General features: G+C 46.2%; 1 long non-coding RNA gene across 1 annotated transcript in view; it reads right to left on the bottom strand.

Annotated features, from left to right (window-relative positions):
* Positions 1-23,843, bottom strand: part of LOC129526712 (uncharacterized) — a 283,392-nt gene that overhangs the window by 238,224 nt on the left and 21,325 nt on the right. The window contains exon 2 of the long non-coding RNA XR_010130845.1: positions 8,470-8,665. This is a non-coding gene — a long non-coding RNA (uncharacterized lncRNA). The remainder of the gene's footprint in view (positions 1-8,469; positions 8,666-23,843) is intronic.

Raw genomic sequence — 23,843 nt, 5'->3', positions numbered from 1 at the left:
ACCCTAAAACAACCCTAACCCTGGGCCCTGGCCATGACCCTAAAACAACCCTAACCCTGGGCCCTGGCCCTGACCCTAAAACAACCCTAACCCTGTCCCCTGGCCCTGACCCTAAAATAACCCTAACCCTGGGCCCTGGCCCTTAGCCTAAAACCCTAACCCTGGGCCCCGGGCCCTGCCCCTAAAGCCCTAACCCTGGGCCCCGGGCCCTGGTCCTAAAGCCCTAACCCTGGGCCCCGGGCCCTGCCCCTAAAGCCCTAACACTGGGACCCGGGCCCTGCCCCTAAAGCCCTAACCCTGGGCCCCGGGCCCTGGCCCTAAAGCCCTAACCCCCAGGGCCCCGGGCCCTGGCCCTAAAGCCCTAACCCTGGGCCCCGGGCCCAGGCCCTAAAGCCCTAACCCTGGGCCCCGGTCCCCGGCCCTAAAGCCCTAACCCTGGGCCCCGGTCCCCGGCCCTAAAGCCCTAAACCTGGGCCCCGGGACCCGGCCCTAAAGCCCTAACCCTGGGCCTCGGGCCCCGGCCCTAAAGCCCTAACCCTGGGCCCCGGACCCTGGCCCAAAAGCCCTAAACCTGGTCCCCGGGCCTTGGCCCTAACGCCCTAACCCTGGGCCCCGGGCCCTGGCCCTAAAGCCCTAACCCTGGGCCACGGGCCCTGGTCCTAAAGCCCTAACCCTGGGCCCAGGGCCCTGAGCCTAAAACCCTAACCCAGGGCCCTGGCCCTGACCCTAAAACCCTAATACTGAGCCTTGGCCCTTACCCTAAAACCCTAACCCTGGGCCCTGGCCCTGATCAAAAAACCCTAACTGTGGGCCCTGACCCTAAAACAACCCTAACCCTGGGCCCTGACCCTAAAACAACCCTAACCCTGGGCCCTGACCCTAAAACAACCCTAACCCTGGGCCCTGACCCTAAAACAACCCTAACACTGGGCCCTGGCCCTGACCCTAAAACAACCCTAACCCTGGGCCCTGGCCCTGACCCTAAAACAACCCTAACCCTGGGCTCTGGCCCTGAGCCTAAAATCCTAACCCAGGGCCCTGGACCTGAGCCTAAAACCCTAACCCTGGGCCCTGACCCTAAAACAACCCTAAATTTGGGCCCTGGCCCTGACCTTAAAACAACATTAACCCTGGGCCCAGGCCCTGACCCTTAAACAACCCTAAACCTGGGCCCTGGCACTGACCCTAAAACAACCCTAACCCTGGGCCCTGACCCTAAAACAACCCTAACCCTGGGCCCTGACCCTAAAACAACCCTAACCCTGGGCCCTGACCCTAAAACAACCCTAACCCTGGGCCCTGGCCCTGAGCCTAAAACCCTAACCCTGCGCCCTGGCCGTGAGCCTAAAACCCTAACCCTGGGCCCTAACCCTAAAAGAACCATAACCCTGGGCCCTGACCCTAAAACAACCCTAACCCTGGGCCCTGACCCTAAAACAAACCTAACCCTGGGCCCGGACCCTAAAACAACCATAACCCTGGGCCCTGGCCCTGACCCTAAAAGAACCCTAACCCTGGGACCTGGCCATGACCCTAAAACGACCCTAACCCTGGGCCCTGGCCCTGACTCTAAAACAACCCTAAACCTGGGCCCTGGCCCTGAGCCTAAAACCCTAACCCTGGGCCCTGAACCTAAAACAACCCTAACTTTGGGCCCTGGCCCTGACCCTAAAACAACCCTAACCCTGGGCCCTGGCCCTGACCCTAAAACAACGCTAACCCTGGGCCCTGGCACTGACCCTATAACAACCCTAACCCTGGGCCCTGACCCTAAAACAACCCTAACCCTGGGCCCTGACCCTAAAACAACCCTAGGCAGCCTAGGCAGGAGGATCGCTTGAGGCCAGGAGTTGGAGACCAATCAGTGTTAAATAGTGAGACTCTGTGTCTACCAAAAAAAAGAGACATTAGCCAGGTGTGGTAGTGGTGAACACCCGTAGTTCCAGCTACCTGGGAGTCTCGGGTGGGAGAAATCCCTTGAGCCTGGGAAGTCTACACTACAGTGAGCCAAGATTGTGCCACTGCACTCCAGCCTGGGCGACAGAGTGAGACCCTGTCTTAGAAAGAAAAAAGAAAAGAAAGTGTTAATCCCCCTATGGGAATCTCCTCTTCTCCTGCTGTCTCTGGAACCTCACTTGTCGGTTCTTCCTCCCACTCTCCTGTATCTTTAACCTATCCCCCACTTTTAGCTCCTTCCCATCATCATTTAAATTACTCAAACTTCTTCTGTTTTAAAAACCTCTCCCTAAACTCAGGGAGAGGTCTCCTGCACACCCATTGAGCCATCTGCTCTCCCTGGTGCCTTCTCCACAGCAGCCAGAGCCATGTCTCTAATCCATGAATCTCATCAGGTTACTCCCCCAATGCATTAGTATTGGAAGCGATGGTGCGGATTAGAACAGTGTTAAGGCACGGTGTGGATTTTATTACATTAGTATTGGAAGCGATAGTGTGGACTAGATCAGTGATAGGCCACGGTGTGCATATTATTACATTAGTATTGGAAGCAATGGTGCGGATTAGATCAGTGTTAGGGCATGGTGTGGATATTATTACATTAGTACTGGAGGCGATGGTGTGGATTAGATCAGTGTTAGGGCATGCTCTGGATATTATTACATTAGTATTGGAAGCGACGGTGTGCATTAGATCAGTGATAGGCCATGGTGTGGATATTATTACATTACTATTGGAAGCGATGGTGTGGATTAGATCAGTGTTAGGGCATGGTGTGGATATTATTACATTAGTACTGGAAGCGATGGTGTGGAATAGATCAGTGTTAAGGCATCGTGTGGATATTACTACATTAGTATTGGAGGCGATGGTGTGGACTAGATCAGTGATAGGGCATGGTGTGGATATTATTACATTAGTATTGGAAGTGATGGTGTGGATTAGATCAGTGTTAAGGCATGGTTTGGATATTATTACATTAGTACTGGAGGCGACGGTGTGGATTAGATCACTGATAGGGCATGGTGTGGATATTACTACATTAGTATTGGAAGCGATGGTGTGGATTAGATCAGTGATAGGGCATGGTGCGGATATTATTACATTAGTATTGGAAGCGATGGTGCAGATTAGATCAGTGATAGGGCATGGTGTGGATATTATTACATTAGTAGTGGAAGCGATGGTGTGGACTAGATCAGTGATAGGGCATGGAGTGGATATTATTACATTGGTATTGGAGGCGATGGTGTGGATTAGAGCAGTGATAGGGCATGGTGTGGATATTATTACATTAGTATTGGAAGCGATGGTGCAGATTAGATCAGTGATAGGGCATGGTGTGGATATTATTACATTAGTAGTGGAAGCGATGGTGTGGACTAGATCAGTGATAGGGCATGGAGTGGATATTATTACATTGGTATTGGAGGCGATGCTGTGGACTAGATCAGTGATAGGGCATGGTGTGGATATTACTACATTACTATTGGAAGCGATGCTGTGGATTAGATCAGTGACAGGGCATGGTGTGGATATTATTACACTAGTATTGGAAGCGATGGTGTGGATTAGATCACTGTTAAGGCATGGTGTGGATATTATTATATTAGTACTGGAGGCGATGGTGTGGACTAGATCAGTGATAGGGCATGGTGTGGATATTATTACATCAATATTGCAACCGTTGTTGTGGATTAGAACAGTGTTAGGCCATGATGTGGATAGTATTACATTATTACTGGAAGCGATGGTGTGGATTGGACCAGTGATAGGGCATGGTGTGGATATTATTACATTAGTATTGGAGGTGATGGTGTGGATTAGATCACTCATAGGGCATGGTGTGGATATTATTTCATTAGTACTGGAGGCGACGGTGTGGATTAGATCACTGATAGGGCATGGTGTGGATATTACTACATGAGTATTGGAAGTGATGGTGTGGATTAGATCAGTGTTAAGGCATGGTGCGGATATTATTACATTACTACTGGAAGCGATGGTGTGGATTACATCAGTGGTAGGGCATGGTGTGGATATTATTACATTAGTATTGGAAGCGATGTTGTGGATTAGATCAGTGACAGGGCATGGTGTGGATATTATTACATTAGTATTGGAAGCGATGGTGTGGATTAGATCACAGTTAAGGCATGCTGTGGATATTACTACATTAGTACTGGAGGTGATGGTGTGGACTAGATCAGTGATAGGGCATGGTGTGGATATTATTACATTAGTATTGGAAGCGATGTTGTGGATTAGATCAGTGACAGGGCATGGTGTGGATATTATTACATTAGTATTGGAAGCGATGGTGTGGATTAGATCACAGTTAAGGCATGGTGTGGATATTATTACATTAGTACTGGAGGTGATGGTGTGGACTAGATCAGTGATAGGGCATGGTGTGGATATTATTACATTAATATTGAAAGCGTTGTTGTGGACTAGAACAGTGTTGGGGCATGGTGTGGACAGTATTACATTACTACTGGAAGCGATGGTGTGGACTAGATCAGTGATAGGGCATGTTGTGGATGTTATTACATTAGTATTGGAAGCGATGGTATGGCCTAGATCAGTGATAGGGCAGAGTGTGGATATTATTACATTAGTATTGGAAGCAATGTTGTGGACTAGATCAGTGATAGGGAATGTTGTGGATTTTACTACATTTGTATTGGAAGCGATCGTGTGGATTAGATCAGTGATAAGGCATGGTGTGGATATTATTACATTTGTATTGGAAGCGATGGAGTGCACTAGATCAGTGATAGGGAATGTTGTGGATATTACTACATTAGTATGAGAAGCGATGGTGTGGATTAGATCAGTGATAGGGCATGGTGTGTATATTAATACACTAATATTGGAAGCAATGATCTGGACTAGATCAGTTATAGGACATGGTGTGTATATTACTACATTAGTATTGGAAGCGATGCTGTGGACTAGACCAGTGATAGGGCATGGTGTGTATATTACTACATTAGTATTGGAAGCGATGCTGTGGACTAGACCAGTGTTAGGGCATGGTGGGGATATTACCACGTTAGTATTGGAAACGATGTTGTGGACTAGATCAGTGTTAGGGCATGGTCCGGATATTACTACATTAGTATTGGAAGCGATGGTGTGGACTAGATCAGTGATATGCCATGGTGTAGATATGACTACATTAGTATTCGAAGCGATGGTGTGCACTAGATCAGTGATAGGGCACGGTGTGGATATTACTACATTAGTATTGGAAGCGATGGTGTGGATTAGATCAGTGATAGGGCATGGTGTGGATATTACTACATTAGTATTGGAAGTGATTGTGTGGACTAGATCAGAGTTAGGGCATGGTGGGGATATTACCACATTAGTATTGGAAGCGATGGTGTGGACTAGATCAGTGTTAGGGCATGGTCTCGATATCACTACATTACTATTGGAAGCGATGGTGTGGACTAGATCAGTGTTAGGCCATGGTGTAGATATGACTACATTAGTATTTGAAGCGATGGTGTGGACTAGATCAGTGATAGGGCATGGTGTGGATATTACTACATTAGTATTGGAAGTGATGGTGTGGATTAGATCAGTGATAGGGCATGGTGTGGATATTATTACATTATTATTGGAAGCGACGGTGTGGACTAGATCAGTGATAGGGCATGGTGGGGATATTATTAGATTAGTATTGGAAGCGATGGTGTGGACTAGATCAGTGATAGGGCATGCTGTGTATATTACTACATTAGTATTGGAAGCGATGGTGTGGATTAGATCTGTGATAGGGCATGGTGTGGATATTATTGCACTAGTATTGGAAGGGATGGTGTGGATTAGATCAGTGATAGGGCATGGTGTGGATATTACTACATTAGTATTGGAAGCGATGGTGTGGATTAGATCAGTGACAGGGCATGGTGTGGATATTATTTCATTAGTATTGGAAGCGATGGTGTGGATTATATCAGTGATAGGGCATGCTGTGGATATTATTACATTAGTATTTGTGGCGATGGTCTGGACTAGATCAGTGATAGGGCATGGTGTAGATATTATGACATTACTATTGGAAGCGATGGTGTGGATTAGATCAGTGATAGGGCATGGTGTGGATATTATTACATTAGTATTGGATGTGATGGTGTGGATTATGTCAGTGGTAGGGCATGGTGTGTATATTATTACATTAGTATTGGAATCGATGGTGTGGATTAGATCAGCGATAGGGCATGGTGTGGATATTATTGCACTAGTATTGGAAGCGATGGTGTGGATTAGATCAGTGATAGGGCATGGTGTGTATATTATTACATTAGTATTGGAATCGATGGTGTGGATTAGATCAGCGATAGGGCATGGTGTGGATATTATTGCACTAGTATTGGAAGCGACGGTGTGGATTAGATCATCGACAGGGCATGGTGTGGATATTACTTCATTAGCATTGGAAGCGATTCTGTGGATTAGATCAGTGACAGGGCATGGTGGGGATATTACTACATTAGTATTGGAAGCGATGGTGTGGATTAGATCAGTAATAGGGCATGGTGTGGTATTAATACATTAGTATTGGAAGCGATGGTGTGGACTAGATCAGTGATAGGACATGGTGTGGATATTATTACATTAGTATTGGCAGTGATGGTGTGGATTAAATCAGTGATAGGGCATGGTGAGGATATTATTAAATTAGTATTGGAAGCGATGTTGTGGACTAGATCAGTGATAGGGCATGGTGTGGATATTACTACATTAGTATTGGAAGCGATGGTGTGGATTAGATCAGTGATAGGGCATGGTGTGGATATTATTACATTAGTATTGGAAGCGATGGTGTGGATTAGATCAGTGATAGGGCATGGTGTGGATATTATTAAATTAGTATTGGAAGCGATGGTGTGGACTAGATCAGTGATAGAGCATGGTGTGGATATTATTACATTAGTATTGGAAGCGATGTTGTGGACTAGATCAGTGATAGGGCATGGTCTGTATATCACTACATTAGTATTGGAAGCGATGTTGTGGACTAGATCAGTGATAGGGCATGGTCTGTATATCACTACATTAGTATTGGAAGCGATGTTGTGGACTAGATCAGTGATAGGGCATGGTGTGGATATAACTACATTAGTATTGGAAGCGATGGTGTGGACTAGATCCGTGATAGGGCTAGGTGTCAATATTATTACATTAGTATTGGAAGCGATGGTGTGGATCAGGTCAGTGATAGGGCATGGTGTGGATATTGCTACATCAGTATTGGAAGCGATGGTATGGATTAGATCAGTGATAGGGCACGGTGTGGATAATATTACATTAGTATTGGAAGCGATGGTGTGGACTAGATCAGTGTTAGGGCATAGTGTGGATATTATTACATTAGTATTGGAAGCGATGGTGTGGATTAGGTCAGTGATAGGGCATGGTTTGGATATTACTACATTAGTATTGGAAGCGATGGTGTGGATTAGGTCAGTGATAGGGCATGGTGTGGATATTACTACATTAGTATTGGAAGTGATGGTGTGGATTAGATCAGTGATAGGGCATGGTGTGGATATTGCTACGTCAGTATTGGAAGCGATGGTGTGGATTAGATCAGTGATAGGGCATGGTGTGGATATTATTACATTAGTATTGGAACCGATGGTGTGGATTAGATCAGTGATAGGGCATGGTGTGGATATTGCTACATCAGTATTGGAGGCGATGGTGTGGATTAGATCAGTGATAGGGCATGGTGTGGATATTACTTCATTAGCATTGGAAGCGATGGTGTGGACTAGCTCAGTGATAGGGCATGGTGTGGATATTATTACATTAGTATTGGAAGTGATGGTGTGGATTAGATCAGTGATAGGGCATGGTGTGCATATTATTACATTAGTATTGGAAGCGATGGTGTGGACTAGATCAGTGATAGGGCATGGTGTGGATATTATTACATTAGTATTGGGAGTGATGGTGTGGATTAAATCAATGATAGGCCAAGGTGGGGATATTATTCCATTAGTATTGGAAGTGATGGTGTGGATTAGATTGGCGTTAAGGCATGGTGTCGATATTACTACATTAGTATTGGAAGCGATGGTGTGGATTAGATGAGTGTTAGGGCATGGTGTGGATATTATTACATTAGTATTGGAAGCAATGGTGTGGACTAGATCAGTGATAGGGCATGGTGTGGATATTATTACATTAGTATTTGAAGCGATGGTGTGGATTACATCAGTGTTAGGGCATGGTGTGGATATTATATGGGTGTTAGGGCACGGTGTGGATATCATAGTAATGTAGGGCACAGTGTGATTATTATATTAGAGGCCACTGTAAGAATATATATTAGCAGCCACTGTGTCTTGGACGTTGACAATGATACTAGGGTGTACTCCAAACAGTGCGATTTGTGGGTTTTCTTTTTCTAGATGAAGTTCTTCCTCTGCAGAGTACTCTAAATACTCACTCCTTGGCACTCAGGGCCGTGGACAGGAGCTTTTTACTCACCAATGAAGAACACCAAGTTAACACGACCCTCGTGCTGCCCTGAGGAAGTTGAAGCTCCTGGCTGCTTCTGGCACCTCAGCGGGAAGTTCGTTGGGGCGGGATCGCGCGCCCTCTGGTGGCTCCGTGGTTCCGCACAGACGCTCTTGCCCACAGTTTCTCGGCGGATGTGCGCCCCCTCCTGGCTGTCCTGAAATACCTATAAAATTCAATATTCAGTTTATTCAGTGTCATAATTTTGGAAATTCAAACCGAAATAAAGGCCACTATATCCATACCCTTCCCATAAATGGTGATGGAAGAATTATTTGGAAGCCAAATGGAATGAAATGACTCTATACACAAATTAAAACACAAAAACCTACTCAAAATAGTCCAGAGACTACAACTTCAAATGCAAAACTATAATCTAAAAGAAAACCTAAGAGACATTGGATCTGGTGTTGAGTTTTAACACACAGCATCAAGTGCCAATTCGTGAAAATACTGAGAACAGACTTTATAAAGCTAAATTTTCTACTATGAAAAATCCTATTCAGAGAACAAAAAGACAAGACACACTGTGAGAAGATATTTAGAAAATACAAACGTGATTTTAAAAACTGTATTGAAGATACACAAAGAACTCTTCAAACGAACACTAAGAAAACTAAAAACCCAAATAAAACTGGGTAAATATCTGAACAGACATCCAGCCAAATAAAATGTATAGATAGCAGGCCAGGTGTGGTGGCTCATGCCTATAACCCCAGCACTTTGGGAGGCTGAGGCGGGTGAGTCACCTGAGGTCAGGAATTTGAGATCAGCCTGGCCAACATAGTGATACCCCCTCTCTACTAAAAATACAAAAAAATTAGCCACGCATGGTGGTGGGTGCCTGTAATCCCAGCTACTTGGGAGGCTGATGCAAGAGAATTGCTTGAACATCGGAGGTGGAGGTTGCAGTGACCCAAGATCACGCCACTGCACTCCAGCCTGAGTGACAGAACGAGACTCTATCTCAATTAAAAAAAAAAGAAAAAAGAAAAAAAAGAAAATATACAGATATCACATAATCACACAAAAGGATGCTCAATATATCTCATTAGGAGACTGCAAATTAAAATAATGCTGAGATATCACTGCACACCTAGTACAACTGTGGTACTCTTAAAAAAGCTCAACAGTAACAATTGGAGGTTGAAGAACAATAGGTACGGCCATTCATTACTGGCAGAATGCATGAATGGGTACAGCCACTTTGGGAAATAGTTTGACAGTTTTTCCCAAAGATAAACAAGTCTTACCTTACAATCCAACAAATGCACCCCTAAATTGTGTATGTTTAGACAGCTGCTTTGAAAAATTATGTTCAAACAAAAACTAGCATGTAATTATATACGAGGCACTCTACTCATAATGGCCAAAACTTGAAGTAATCAGAACGTTCTTCAATAGCTGAATGCATAATCAATTTGAAGTACAACCATGCAATGGAACACCATTCACCAACAGAAAGGAATGAACTGTCAATCCATGAAAACAAATGAATGAATCTTGCATCTATGTTGCTAAGTAAAGGGTGGCAGTATGAAGATGCTATACATTATATGACTCCATTCATATAACATTCTGGAAAAAGCACAACCAAAGAGATGATAGTCAGATCAGTGACTGTCTGGGGTGGGGATTTGAAGTATTCTGTATGCTGCTTCAGTAGTGGATATCTGACACTATGCATTTGATAAAACCCACAGAATTTTAATGCACAAAGAACAAATCACAATCTACACAAATTAAATGATTTAGGATGTGGAAGTATCTAAGGACAAAATACAGAGTGCAACCAAGAATCGAACTGTATTACCAATGTATGTTGCAAGTGGTGGGCCAAAGGTGCTGAGCTGGAAATGAGTAGAAGCCATAGACTAAAAACAAAACGTACTATATACACCAACAGTGGACTCTATTTTATAAAGTTATTTCCCATAGGGATAATAGTTAATTTTGAAACTACTATATCTGTAAAAAGAAAAATAACCATGATTTTCCTCTATACTATCAACACTCCACTTTTAACAGCAAATTGTGGGGGGGTGGGGGGTGTTTCCCATACCAACCAATATTCCAACTCTCTGGAAAACAATTGGGTATCCTGTAATTCAACTGTGACACTGATTACCTGGAGTTAGTATACACCCTACAAGTTAAGGGCTTAGTAACACCAGACTGTCCACAACCTCAGATGCCAATCACAAGTAGTGAATCCCCAGTTTACCCAAACTTCTATATGACTCGGCCAGAAACTAGGCATTCCTACACCCCCTCTTCAGGTTTGACAATTTGCTATGATGGCTTATGGAACTAGGAAATACTTACTTATGTTTACTAGTTATTATGGTCTCAATGTGTGTACACCCCCACCCCAAATTCCTATTTTGAAATGTAATCCCCAAAGGGATGGTATTCAGAGGTAACCGAGAGGTGATCGGATCATGAGAGTGCTGTCCTCATGAATGAAACCAGTGCCCTTATAAAAGCATCTAGGAGCCCATTTCCCCATTCTGCCATGTCACGACATGCTAGAAGGCACTATCTATGATAGATGAGCCCTCACTAGACATCAAATCTGTCAGCCTTGATCTGGAACTTTCCAAATTCCATATTTTAGGAATTTTTATGGAAGCTTCATCATGTAGACATGACGGATTATTAACTCCATTTCCAGTCCCTTCACACCCTCAAAGGATTGCATGTTAAGCTAAAAGTTACAACCTTCTTATCATGGCTTGGTCTTTCTGGTGACCATCCCCATCCTGAAACCATCCAGGAACCCACAGAGTGTCCTTATTAGAACAGAAGCCATTCCTATTATCCAGGAGATTCCAAGAGATTTAGGAACTCTGCGTCAGGAACCAGGGCCAAAGACCAAATATTAGAACACAAGATGCTCCTAGCACCCCTACTGTTCAGGAAATTATAATAGTTTTAGAAGCTCTGTACCAGGAACTGCAGACACAGACCAAACATATATTTCTTATTAAGTCCCAACCTGGAATCTTGATCAAGAATGAACTCCTTGTTCCCAATGGTACAAGGGATGAAATAAATGGCAGATAGTAGGAGCCAGGTTCCTCACTATTACAGTGAGAAGTTACAGATAAAAAATAGGGAAGCCTAGAATGATCTCTGTCATAATGAGTCAGAATATATATATATACAACCTAAGTATAAACTCACATTTAGCTTAACATATACATAGATGGTTCCACATAGAAACCTTTATAATTAAGTGGGTACATATAAGTTAGAAGACACACATATATTTCTTTGCACTGTCAGCTGTAAGTGTCATGACGCAATGACCACATTTAGTGGCCAGATGTAAGTTTTTCATACCATTCTCTAACAAAAGAAATCAGGGCTATTAGAAGAAATAGCTGAAACTAGGACTGGGACAGAAAATATATGAGCCAGGGTACTTTTGAAGTAACAGAAATAAATTATAAAAAAAAACCATGAAATTATGTAAAAGGAGCCAGTGGAAAGAGCTACCAATGGCCACAGCTATGAACAAAGAGCAACAAAATACTGTACAATTAGATAACCACCAAAAGATTAAAGTAACTATCTGTGGACCCATACTGGTATAAATAAATGATTAAACAGATATGCAAATGGGCTGAATAGAAATCTCTTATACAGAAGAATTCCAAATACCTGATATAGACAGCCATCAAGGAGGTGGGGCTAACTCCCCACTCCTTTAAGTATGAGCTCTGCATGATGACTTCCTCCAAAAGCATACATACAACATAGACATGGGAAAAAAGTAACCTCACAGTGAAAAACCTGAAAACACTGCCTCAACCAAGTGATAAAAGTTAACATTAATGGTGATAACACATCTTGAGAGCATGAAGTGACTACACTAGCACTTGCAAACCAAAAATAAAATTCAAAGATCTTTCCCACAACCACCTCTCCACCAGGGGACACCAAAGTTAACCTGGAAGACTGGTTCAGGCTATGATGGGAAAGAGGTGGTCAGACATGCCTCATGATGCCCTCCTCCCTTTTGGAATTCAGGAAAAGCCAATCAGCATTTAACATCAACACAACCTAAAATCTGATAAGAAACATTTACAATCTATTCTCTCTGAAGCCTGCTACCTGGAAGCTTCATCTCCATGACAAAACCTTGGTCTCCATAACCCCTTATCATAGCCCAGACACTCCTTTCTATTGATAGTAAGTCTTTCAACAAACTGCCAGTCAGAAAAATTTTAAATGTACCTATAACCTGGAAGCCCCACCCCACCCTAATCCATTGGGTTGTCCCACCTTTCTGGACCGAACCAATATATATCTTAAATACACTGGATTGACGTCTCCTATCTCCCTAAAATGTATAGAACCAACCTGCACCCCAACGACCTTGAGCACATGTTCTCAGGGTCTCCTGAGGGCTGTGTCAAGGGCCATGGTCACTCATATTTGGCTCAGAATACATCTCTTCAAATATTTTACAGTCTTTGACTCTTTTTGTGGACACACTACACATCTGCTCTGCTTCCCGCAAACCCCTAAACCCAGGCTGATTATGAGAAAAACCCCAAGTAAACCACAATGGAGGACATTCTACACAATACCTGACCAATCCTCCTAACACTGTTCCAGGTCCTCAGAAGTAAAGTCGGAGAGACTGTCACAGCCAAGAAGAGCCTGACATGATGACTAAATGTCCTATGGGATCCTAGATAGGATCCTGGGAGAGAAAAAGGCAGAACTAAGGGAAACCAAATAAGATGTGAGCTTATTTAATAATGTAGTAATACCCAGTCATTAAGTATGATGAGAAATGATGTAAGATGTTGGTCAGGAGTGGTGGCTCATGCCTGTAATCCCAGCACTTTGGGAGGCTGAGGCGGGCGGATCACCTGAGATCAGGAGTTCAAGACCAGCCTGGCCAACGTGGTGAAACCTCATCTCTACTAAAAATACAAAAATTAGCCGGGCATGATGGCAGGCGCCTGTAATACCAGCTACTCAGGAGGCTGAGGCAGGAGAATCACTTGAACCTGGGAGGCGGAGGTTGCAGTGAGCCGAGATCATGCCACTGCACTCCAGCCTGGTTGAGACTCTGTCTGGGAAAAAAAAAAAAAAAAAAGATGTTAAACCTATCTGATACATGTTGATATGTTAAAAAGAGGGGAAACTAGGTTGCATCTACATGGGAAATCTGCATTTTCTTCCCAATTTCTGTATGAATCTAAAACTAATTTAAAATAAAACCACTATTTAAAAATTGTAATTTTTTCAGATATCTGCTAAATTATTTGTACTAAAAATTAGTAATTGACAGTAACTACTCCTATTTTTAAAAATAAGAGCATTCATAATACTGCAAAGTAAATTATACAGACTGATATATACTTTCAAAGAAATGCCCCTTTTACATGTTTTATGTTAAGATAACATATATGTGTAAACATGGTCATATCATTTTTCTTATGGTGTAGTTCACTCTCTAAGAAAGCTGGTCATCTTAGAACCAGGGAAAAAAATTCACATTTTGGAGACTATTTCAATTTACGGCTGGACGTTTTCAAAGTATGACTTTGTGAAAAAAAAAAAAAAGTTCAAATTGATTCCTTGTGACTGGATCACTTATTCTAATGAATGCTTGTCTTTATTTTGTTTCCCAGCATTCCTTTCAGCTACGATACAACAGAAGCAAATATTTGCCACTGGAAAAAAATATTCAAAGACACTCTTAGGTTAATCTATAGCTGATGACAGTCAGTCTAGTCTACATAGCAAGCAGCTTCAAGATATGATTACTTAGCTAAGAGGGAAATGGGACGTGACTGCTGCCTCATTCCCACGCCTCCCTGGACCTGATAATTTACAGGAAGCTGACATTCACAAGATAGAAATTTTCTTTTCTTTCTCAGTATTAAATATGCTGTCACAATAGAAGAAAGCTTTACTGACTTCTTAAATGATGTGTTGAGACCGGAAACCTAAAATGATAGTTACTGAGAATACTGCTAATGCCCTAAGTTTTTAGTCACACCCTCACCTAGGTAGGAACCTAACCAAAAGGGGAGAACTGTTGAACAAATTACGGGAGGTCATTGTTTTGGTCACAACTCCCGCATTAGGCCACACTGAGCAGGCAAAACCAGAATGGAGACACTCACGCTGAATGACACACAACAAAGCTGAAACTTTAAGGAAGTAGATAGATCCCAAAAGAGCTCCCTTTTTCCCTGAAGAGATTCCAGTCTACCTGAGTCAGCATAAAGAAGTCCCCTCTGCTTTAATTCTTACCAAAACAAGTAACTTGAAGTAATCTGATATTAACAAATCAGTTGTTATTTTCTATTGCTCTATTTCCGCCTTACACAACAGTGTTCTGATATTGCCCAGAGGGCACTGAGACCAAATAAAACTTGAAAATGCCACACTGAAAGCAAATAAGTCCTAATAACTCAATTTACAACGATAACAAAGAGTGACACCAATGTCCAAAGTTTTGATCAATATCTCAAAATTGAGAGGCTGACCAAAAGGGAGGAATTCTTACATCAAACAACATTTGGGCTTTAGAAGCCTCCCAAGGAGTCCTTGTAAAGAGTCGCGGCCGGGCGCCGTGGCTCACGCCTGTAATCCCGGCACTTTGGGAGGCCGAGACGGGTGGATCATGAGGTCAGGAAATCGAGACCATCATGGCTTACAAGGTGAAACCCAGTCTCTACTAAAAAAAATACAAAAAAATTAGCCGGACTTGGTGGTGGCAGCCTGCAGTCCCAGCTACTCGGGAGACCGGGACAGGAGAATGGCATGAACCCGGGAGGCGGAGCTTGCTGTGAGCTGAGATCGCGCCACTGCACTCCAGCCTGGGCGACAGAGCGAGACTCCGCCTCAAAAAAGAAAAAAGAAGAAGAAGAAGAATCGCAACCTAATTTAGTATAGAAACAAACTGAAAATCTGACTTGGGAATGTATCATGGTAACAAATTGCGGCGGTTCAGCCAATCACATCAGCCGAGTGTCAGTCAATGGCCGGCAGCCAGCTGTTCAAAACAAGTTCCAAGACGGCAAATCCGAGCTGTAACCAGGTCTGTAACCAATCCAGCAACCTCTATACCTCACTTCTGTTTTCTGTATGTCACTTTTTTTCTCTGGCTATAAATATAACCCGCACATGTTGTGTGGCAGATCATTCTGAACCATTTTTGGTCTGGACTGCTGCCTGATTCTAGAACCACAAAAAAAAGCCAATTAAAACCTGCAAACCCACATTTGTTGTAATTTTGTATTTTAACAGTTGTGCCCTACAAAAGACATTAAGCTGAAATTAATTAAAAATCATTTACGGTCATGATTAGGTCATAAAAAATTGTCAAACATAACAATTCTTCAAAAAAGCTAAAAAGTATATTTTAAAAATATTGTTGATGGAAAAAAGAGTGCAAAAGTAGATAGGAAAATTACGTACAAAACTAAAAACAGAAGAGAAATTAAAAGTCAAATAATTGCATCAAACTGGAAACCTAGAAAAAATGGGTGATTTCCTAGTAAAAATACACATTAACAAAATGGGCACTGAAATAAGGCAACTATGAATATACCAATTAGCATAGAAAAGCTAAGAAAGGTCCTTAAAGATCTCCCAGTGGAAAAAGGCCCCAGGACCATCTGGGTCCATAGCTTAGTGTAAGCTGACTTAACTAAATGTGATTTTACACTCGTGCATTGCATACATATGATGGTGGTCCCATGAGATAAAAATGGAGCTGAAAAATTCCTTCCTAGCCATCTTGTCATAAGCTCATGGCTCAACGCATTACCTTTTCTCTGTTCTGATACCATGAGAGGAAAATAAATCTCAGGACCCCCAAATCACTAAGCCAAGGGAAAAGTCAAGCTGGGAGCTATGTCAGGCAAACCTGCCCTCATTCTATTCCTAACTAAGATAGCTACAAAGATAAAAAGGTACATACCTCACTCACAATTTGCCCACAAAGAATTTCCTTTTGGACAAAGGACAGACAGCACTCAAAGTCATCCCTCACCTGAGACAGATGCATATCTGACTGCTTCCTCTGCCCTATTATTTATGTAAAAATGCAGATTCATTGAGCCAGACTAAATTGTGTATTCAGTGGAAGGCTGATGAAGGATTCAAAAGAATGCAGCCTTTTGTCTCTAACCTACTTCTGACCTGGAAGCACCCCCACTTCCTGCTTCCAGTTGTCCCGCCTTACTGGGCCAAATGACTGTACATCTTACACGTCTCATGTATCCCTAAAATGTACAAAAGCAAGCTCTACCCTGGCCACCTTGGACACACGTCGTCAGGACCTCCTGAGGCTGTGTCATGGGCGTGTCCTTAATCTTGGCAAAATAAGCTTTCTAAATTGACTGAGGCGCGCCGACGCAGGCGCGTCCCCTGGGGGGCGGGGGGGGGAGGCGCGGCGCAGGCGCAGAGACGCACGTCGTTGGGCTGTGGGTTCGGGGGGAGGTGAGTGGTGCAGACGCAGAGTCACACGCCACCGCCGGGGTGGAGCGTTATAGGCGCAGAGACGCACGTCCCCGGGGGCGCGGCGCAGAGACGGGTTGAACCTCAGTAATCCGAAATGCCGGGCTCAGGTGCCCCCTGCTTGCAGCCGGGCACTACAGGACCCGCTTGTCCGCGGTGCCGTCCCAGTGCCCCCCCTGCTAGCGACTAGGGCAACTGCAGGGCCCTCTTGCTTACAGTAGTGGCCAGCGCCCCCTGCTGGCGCCGGGGCACTGCAGGGCTCTCTTGCTCGCAATATAGTGGCGGCACGCCTCCTGCAGGCAGCTAGGGACGTTGCAGGGCCCTCTTGCTCACAGTGTAGTGGCAGCACGCCCGCCTGCTGGCAGATGGGGACACTGCCAGGCCCTCTTGCTTGCAGTGTAGTCGGGGCACGCCCTCTTCTGGCCGCTGGGGGCACGACAGGATCCTCTTGCTCACAGTGTAGTGGCAGCACGACAGGGCACTGCAGGGTCCTCTTGCTCATGGTGTGGTGCCCGTACGCCATCTGCTGGCAGCTGAGGACACTGCAGGGCCCTCTTGCTCACAGTGTAGTCGTCGTACGCCCACTGCTGGCAGCTGGGGACACTGCCGGACCCTATTGCTGTCAGTGTCGTGGCAGCACACCACCTGCGGGCAGATGGGGACTAGGCAGGGCCCTCTTGGTCCCGGTGTGACGGCCTCCTGCACCACTAAAGTCAGAGCGCCAGTTATTAAGCCCCATCAGTTCTGTAAATTCAAACTGAAACGGAGCTATTACTGGGGAGAGCTGATGTCCCAGTTCTTGTTTAACTTGGAAGAAACATTTTCACCAAGAGGCAGTACAAAGATGGCAGATAACTTCATTGAAAAGAAATACAGTGTAAAGAGCTTATTGTAGAAAAATAGGGAGGAGTGGGCTGAGCGTGCATTAAAGCATCCTAAGAGTCCTGTGCAGGGAATTTTATTTTGGATTTCTTCACATTCCTGCCTCTGTCTCAAGTCTCCACCTGTTTTCTTTGTCTGGTTTTCCTGCTACTGCCTTAGCTCCCCAACTTGCCCCACTTAGGCTTGTGGGACCTCCTCACTGTTGGTTGAGGTACATGTGTGGTGATCAATACGAATCCACTTTAGCACCAGCCTCCTTCCCACCATCCCAGGCACGCTGACAGCGATCACATTTGTACCTACTGCGCCTGCCTCTTTTGAATGTCCTTCTCTGCCCTAATCTGTACTTATGGTGCCAGGTTTCTCTTAAGAATGTCCCCTTTGGCCTTCTTATCAGCATGTAGCTAGCGATATTCTGACATTTTTATTGCAGAGTGAATGATTGGGGCATCTTCAGAGGAGTTCTAGGGTGTTTCTTTCTGCATAGGCACCTCTTCTCCCTCCTACCCACAATTGACAAGTGCCCATCCACTCCAGCACTAGAGATGCTACTAATATGTGAATTTTTGGTGGTCCCTCCAGGTGAGCCTTCCCAGACTTTCCCTTTTCCAGGAGGGCCCCTCCTGTTCATGTCTAGCTACCTATCTACTCTAACAAAGCCCACTATCCTGTGACTTTCCCAAAAATCGTGAGGGAACGATTAATTGGAAACCATAAGAAATGATATGGATATAGATGAAAACTTTACAACTTACACAAATAATCACTCAAAATCATCCTTACACTAAAAATGCAAAACTATACAACTTCTAGAAGAAACAATAGAAGAAAAGCTATCTGCCTTTGGGTTTGGTAATGAATTTTAACAAATGACACAAAAGGTAGATATACACAAAAGAAATGACAGTGTGGATTTCTTAATATTTAAAGTTTATACTCTGGAAGAGACCTTCTTAAGAGAACAAAAAGACAAGCCACATATTGAAGAAAATATTTGCAAAATACACATCTGAGAAAGAATTTGTCTTCAAAATATATAAAAAATTATTAAAACTAAACAATAAGTTAAACAGCCCAACTAAAAATGCACACACATCTGAACAGACACCTCACCAAAGAAGATCTACAGATGGCAAGTAAACACATTGAAACCACAATGTGGTTACAATTGAAAACCACAATGAGATAGCACAGCTGGTCTATATCTGTTAGAATTGCTAAACTGACCCTGACCCTGACCCTGACCCAGACCCTGACCCTGACCCTGACCCTAACCCTAACACCCTAACCCTGACCCTGACCCTAACCCTAACCATAACCCTAGCCAACAACATAAGAAGACCCCATCTATACAAAAAATAAAAGACATTAGCCAAATGTGGTGGTGGGAACCCTGTAATTCCAGCTACTTGAGAGGCTGAAGCAGGAGAATCACTTGAGCCCTGGAGGTTGAGGCTTCAATGAGCTATGATTGCACCACTGCACACCAGCTTGGACAACAGAGCGAGGCCCTGTCTCTTAAAAAGAAAAGAAAAAAAACCTGTTTTTCTAAGTTCTGTGAGTTGTTCTAGTAAATAATTAAACTCAAGAAGAGGGTCATGGGAAACCCTGATTTCTAACTGGTTGGTCCAAATACAGGTGACAACCTAGGACTTGCAACTGGCATCTGAAGTGAGGGTGGTCTTGTGGGACTGAGCCCCTAACCTGTGGGTTCTGTGCTAACTCTAGGTAGTGTCAGAATGGAATTGTGGGATACGCAGTTGGTATCCAGAGAGTTGGAGAACTGGTGTAGAAACTCTGCACACACATTTGGTCAGAAGTCTGTGAGTAGAGAGAAACGTGTTGCGGGAAGTCAGGGACCCCAAACGGAGGGACTGGCTGAAGCCACGGCAGAAGAACATAAATTGTGAAGATTTCATGGACATTTATTAGTTCCCCAAATTAATACTTCTATAATTTCTTAGGCCTGTCTTTACTGCAATCTCTGAACATAAATTCTGAAGATTTCATGGACACTTATCACTTCCCCAGTCAATACCCCTGTGATTTCCTATGCCTGTCTTTAATCTCTTTATCCGGTCATCTTCGTAAGCTGAGGATGAATGTCCCCGCAGGACCCTGTGATAATTGCGTTAACTGCACAGTCAGGGAACCTGGCTCAGCCTGGCCCAAGCCTTCTCCCACAGGGGGGTACACAGCCTGGACGGCAGGGAAATAGACCGTCAGGCACTACAGGAACTGACACAGGTGGTGTCTGGCACTGCATCATACTCTGGCCCAAAGCCTTCTACTCAGTATGGAGCTCCAGGCCACTTTGCAGCCCCTGGTGAGGGAGGTGACCAGTGGGCAGCCCTGCTGCTGTCCACCTGAGCTGCTCATTCCCAGCACATGGCCAGTGAGGACATAGCGAGTGATGAGGAGCACACGGTCATCCATGAGGAGGAGGGGGTGATGATGTCATTGCTGATGATGGCTTTAGCACCACTGACACTGATCTCAAGTTCAAGGAGTGGGTGACCGACTGAGAGTGGGGACAACTCTGGGGAGGAGCCAGAGGGCAACAAGGGCTTTGGTGGGAAGGTATTTGCACCTGTCATTCCTTCCTCCTTTACTCCTGCCGCCCCTTGCTGGATCCTGAGCCCCCACGGTCCCCCGATCCACCTGCAGCTTTTGGCAAAGTCTATGGTCCCACCCTGTCCTCCTCCTACACATACTCGGATGCTTCCTCCTCAACCTTGGCACCCACCTCCTTCTTACTGGGCCCAGGAGCCTTCAAAGCCCAGGAGTATGGTCAAGGCAGCAGAGCGGGCCCCCTATGGCCCCTACCCCTGGGGATGGGGACCCACGGACGCCTTCCAAGGTGACCTGTTTCCTCCCAATGGATCCTGCCACCTTCTGGGGCAAGAGGCCTGAAAGCGTGGGTGACCTGGAGCTACCAGGCTCCTCAGTCATCAGGGTCCCAAATCCTTTCAGTTTGGGATGGAATAAGGCCTGCCTCTTTTTTTTTTTTTTTTTTTTTTTTTGAGACGGAGTCTTGCTCTGTCGCCCTGGCTGGAGTGCAGTGGTGCGATCTTGGCTCACTGCAACCTCTTCCTGCCGGGTTCACGCCATTCTCCTGCCTCAGCCTTCCGGGTAGCTAGGATTACAGGTGCACGCTACCACGTCCGGCTAATTTTTGTATTTTTAGTACAGACGGGGCTTCATCATCTTGGCCAGGCTGATTTCGATCTCCTGACATCGTGATCCGCCTGCCTCCACCTCCCAAAGTGCTGGGATTACAGGCGTGAGCCACCACGCCTGGCCAACGCCTGCTCCTCTTATCTATACCCCCTACCCCTGCAGCTGCGCCGGGGGAAAGCTGGGCAGTTTCCCTCCTCCGAGCCCCTGTACATACCATGAATTGTGGGACCTTCAGAGCTTTTCACTTTTCGGAAAATAGCTCCTGTTGGGGCTACAAGATGGAGTGTGAAGAGGGCCTTGGGCCACAGGGAGGTGCCTGTGGACTAGGGGGAGTTCATGCACCCCTTCTTTCCCCAGAGGGGCTGGACTCAGGTGAGTATGGGGGTGGGGGCTCCTGCACTTCGACACAGGCAGCGGGAGGGTTTTCTCCCCATTCCCTCTGCACTCCCAACTTGAGCTATATTTTTTCAGAAAGTGATTCACCCTGCCTTTGCCCCCTTCCCCAGAACAGAACACGTTGATCATGGGCGATATTTTCCATTGTGCCAAAAAGTTGCCATGACCGTCATTAAACCTGTTTAACACCAAATAATAAGGGAAATAAAATAAAAAATTCGGGCTTGGTGCAGAAACTCACTCCAAATAAATCACCTACCAAAATATTTACATAATGGTGGAAATATTCCAAAATTCAATATTTTGGGATTTATACACAAAAGATAAACAAATTAGAGGCCAAGAGGCTGCCGGAAGGGAAAAACGGGGCCTGGGAAGGCCGTTGTGAGGAATGAGCTGGGCCTAAAGAGGCCACTGGCAGGCGGGAGCTGGGCCTGCCGAAGCGGCCGAGAGGCAGGAGCTTTGGACTCGGGAGGCCGCAATGAGGCGAGAGCTAGCTGGGCATGGAGAGTCCGCTGTGAGTCCGCTGTGAGTCCGGGCCCGTGCAGGCCTTCGAGAGGCAGGAGGCCGGGCCTGCAAAGGCCCACTGGAGGTCAAGTTCTGGGCCTGAAGAGGCCACCAAAAGTCAAAAGCGGGGCCTGGGAAGGCCGCCGAGAGCCATGAGCTGGTCTGGGCTGAAAGAGGCCACTGGGAGGCAGGAGGAGCTGGGCCTGGAGAGGCTGACTCGAGGAAGTTTTGCACCTGGAGAGGCCGCCGAGAGGACGGAGCTGGGCCCGGGGAGGCCGACTTGCTGCTCTTCCGGGCCCAATTCCAGGCCGACTTGACGACGACTTGGGCCTGCTGGGAGCTGGGCAGGAGCTGAGTCCAAAGACGTTGTTGGGAGGCCAGAGTCAGGCCTGAAGACGCAGCCGGGAGGAAGAGCTGGGCCCGGAGAGGATGCCGGGAGGCTGCAAGTGGGTCTGGAGAGGCCGATTTGAGGAGGCCCGGCCTACGCCTCCCACATGGCGGCCTCTGCAGGCACAGCTGTTTCTCCTGGCTGCATCTCCCGCCTCCCAGCAAACAAGCTTTTTTGGCTCAGCTCCCGCCTGCGTTTGTACACCCCGAAGTTTCTGCAACCAAGCTCTTCAGACCCACATCCCGCCTCCCAGTACCTGAACAGTCCCAGCTCGGGCTGGAGGCGAGCGTCTGCAGGCCCCGCTGTTGCCTCCCAGGGGTGTCTCCAGGCCCAGCTCTCGCCCCACCGCGACCTCCCAGGCCCAAGTCCCTGCCTGCCTCCCAGCAGCCTGCGTGCGACCCTGCTCCTCCCTCACGGTGGCCTGTTGAGGCAGGGGGTCACGCCGACCTCTCTCAGCGTGGGAGGGGCCGGTGTGAGGCAAGGGGCTCCCATGGACCTCTGTCAGTGTGGGAGGGGCCGGGGTGAGGCAAGGGCTCCCTCTGACCTCTCTCAGCGTGGGAGGGGCCGGTGTGAGGCAAGGGCTCACGCTGACCTCTCTCAGCGTGGGAGGAGCCAGTGTGTGGCAGGGGCTCATGCCTCTGGGAAGGGTACCAGCAGATCCACCCTGTCTATACTACCTTCCTGTCCAGCAGATCGACCCTGTCTACACTACCTGCCGGGCCAGTAGATCCACGCTATATACACTACCTGCCTTGCAAGCAGATCCACCCTGTCTACACTACCTGCTTGTCCAGCAGGTCCACCCTGTCTAAACTACCTGCCTGTGCAGCAGGTGCACCCTATCTACACTACCTGCCTCTCCAGCAGATCCACCCTGTCTATACTACCTGCCTGTTGAACAGATCCACCCTGTCTACACTGTCTGCCTATCCAGCAGATCCACTTTGTCTATACTACCTGCCTTTCAAGCCGATCAACCCTGTCTATACTACCTGCCTATCCAGCAGGTCCACCCTGTTTACACTACCTGCTTGCCCAGAAGATCCACCCTGTCTACACAACCTGACTGCCAGTAGATCCACGCTATCTACACTACCTGCCTGGCCAGGAGATCCACCCTGTCATCACTACCCGCTTCTCCAGCAGGTCCACCCTGTATACACTACTTCCTTCCCAGCAGATCAACCCTGTCGATACTACCTGCCTGGCCAGTAGTTCAACGCTATCTACCCTACCTGCCTGATCAGCAGGCACGCCCTGCATATACTACTTGCCTGTCCAGCAGGTCTACCGTGTCTAAACTACCTGCCTGCCCTGCAGATCCACCCTGTCTACACTACCTACCTGGCCAGTAGATCCACACTATCTACACTACCTGCCTGACCAGCAGATCTACCCTGTCTGTACTACCTGCCTGTCCAGCATATCCACCCTGTCTACAGTGCCCACCTGCCCAGCAGATCTACACTGTCTACACTACCTGCCTGCCCAGAAG

Source organism: Gorilla gorilla, chromosome 15 (assembly GCF_029281585.2).
Source record: "Gorilla gorilla gorilla isolate KB3781 chromosome 15, NHGRI_mGorGor1-v2.1_pri, whole genome shotgun sequence".
NCBI classification, from domain to species: Eukaryota; Metazoa; Chordata; class Mammalia; order Primates; family Hominidae; genus Gorilla; species Gorilla gorilla.
The sequence above is the reverse complement of the archived record's forward strand: the minus strand, read 5'-3'. Positions and strand labels throughout refer to the sequence as shown.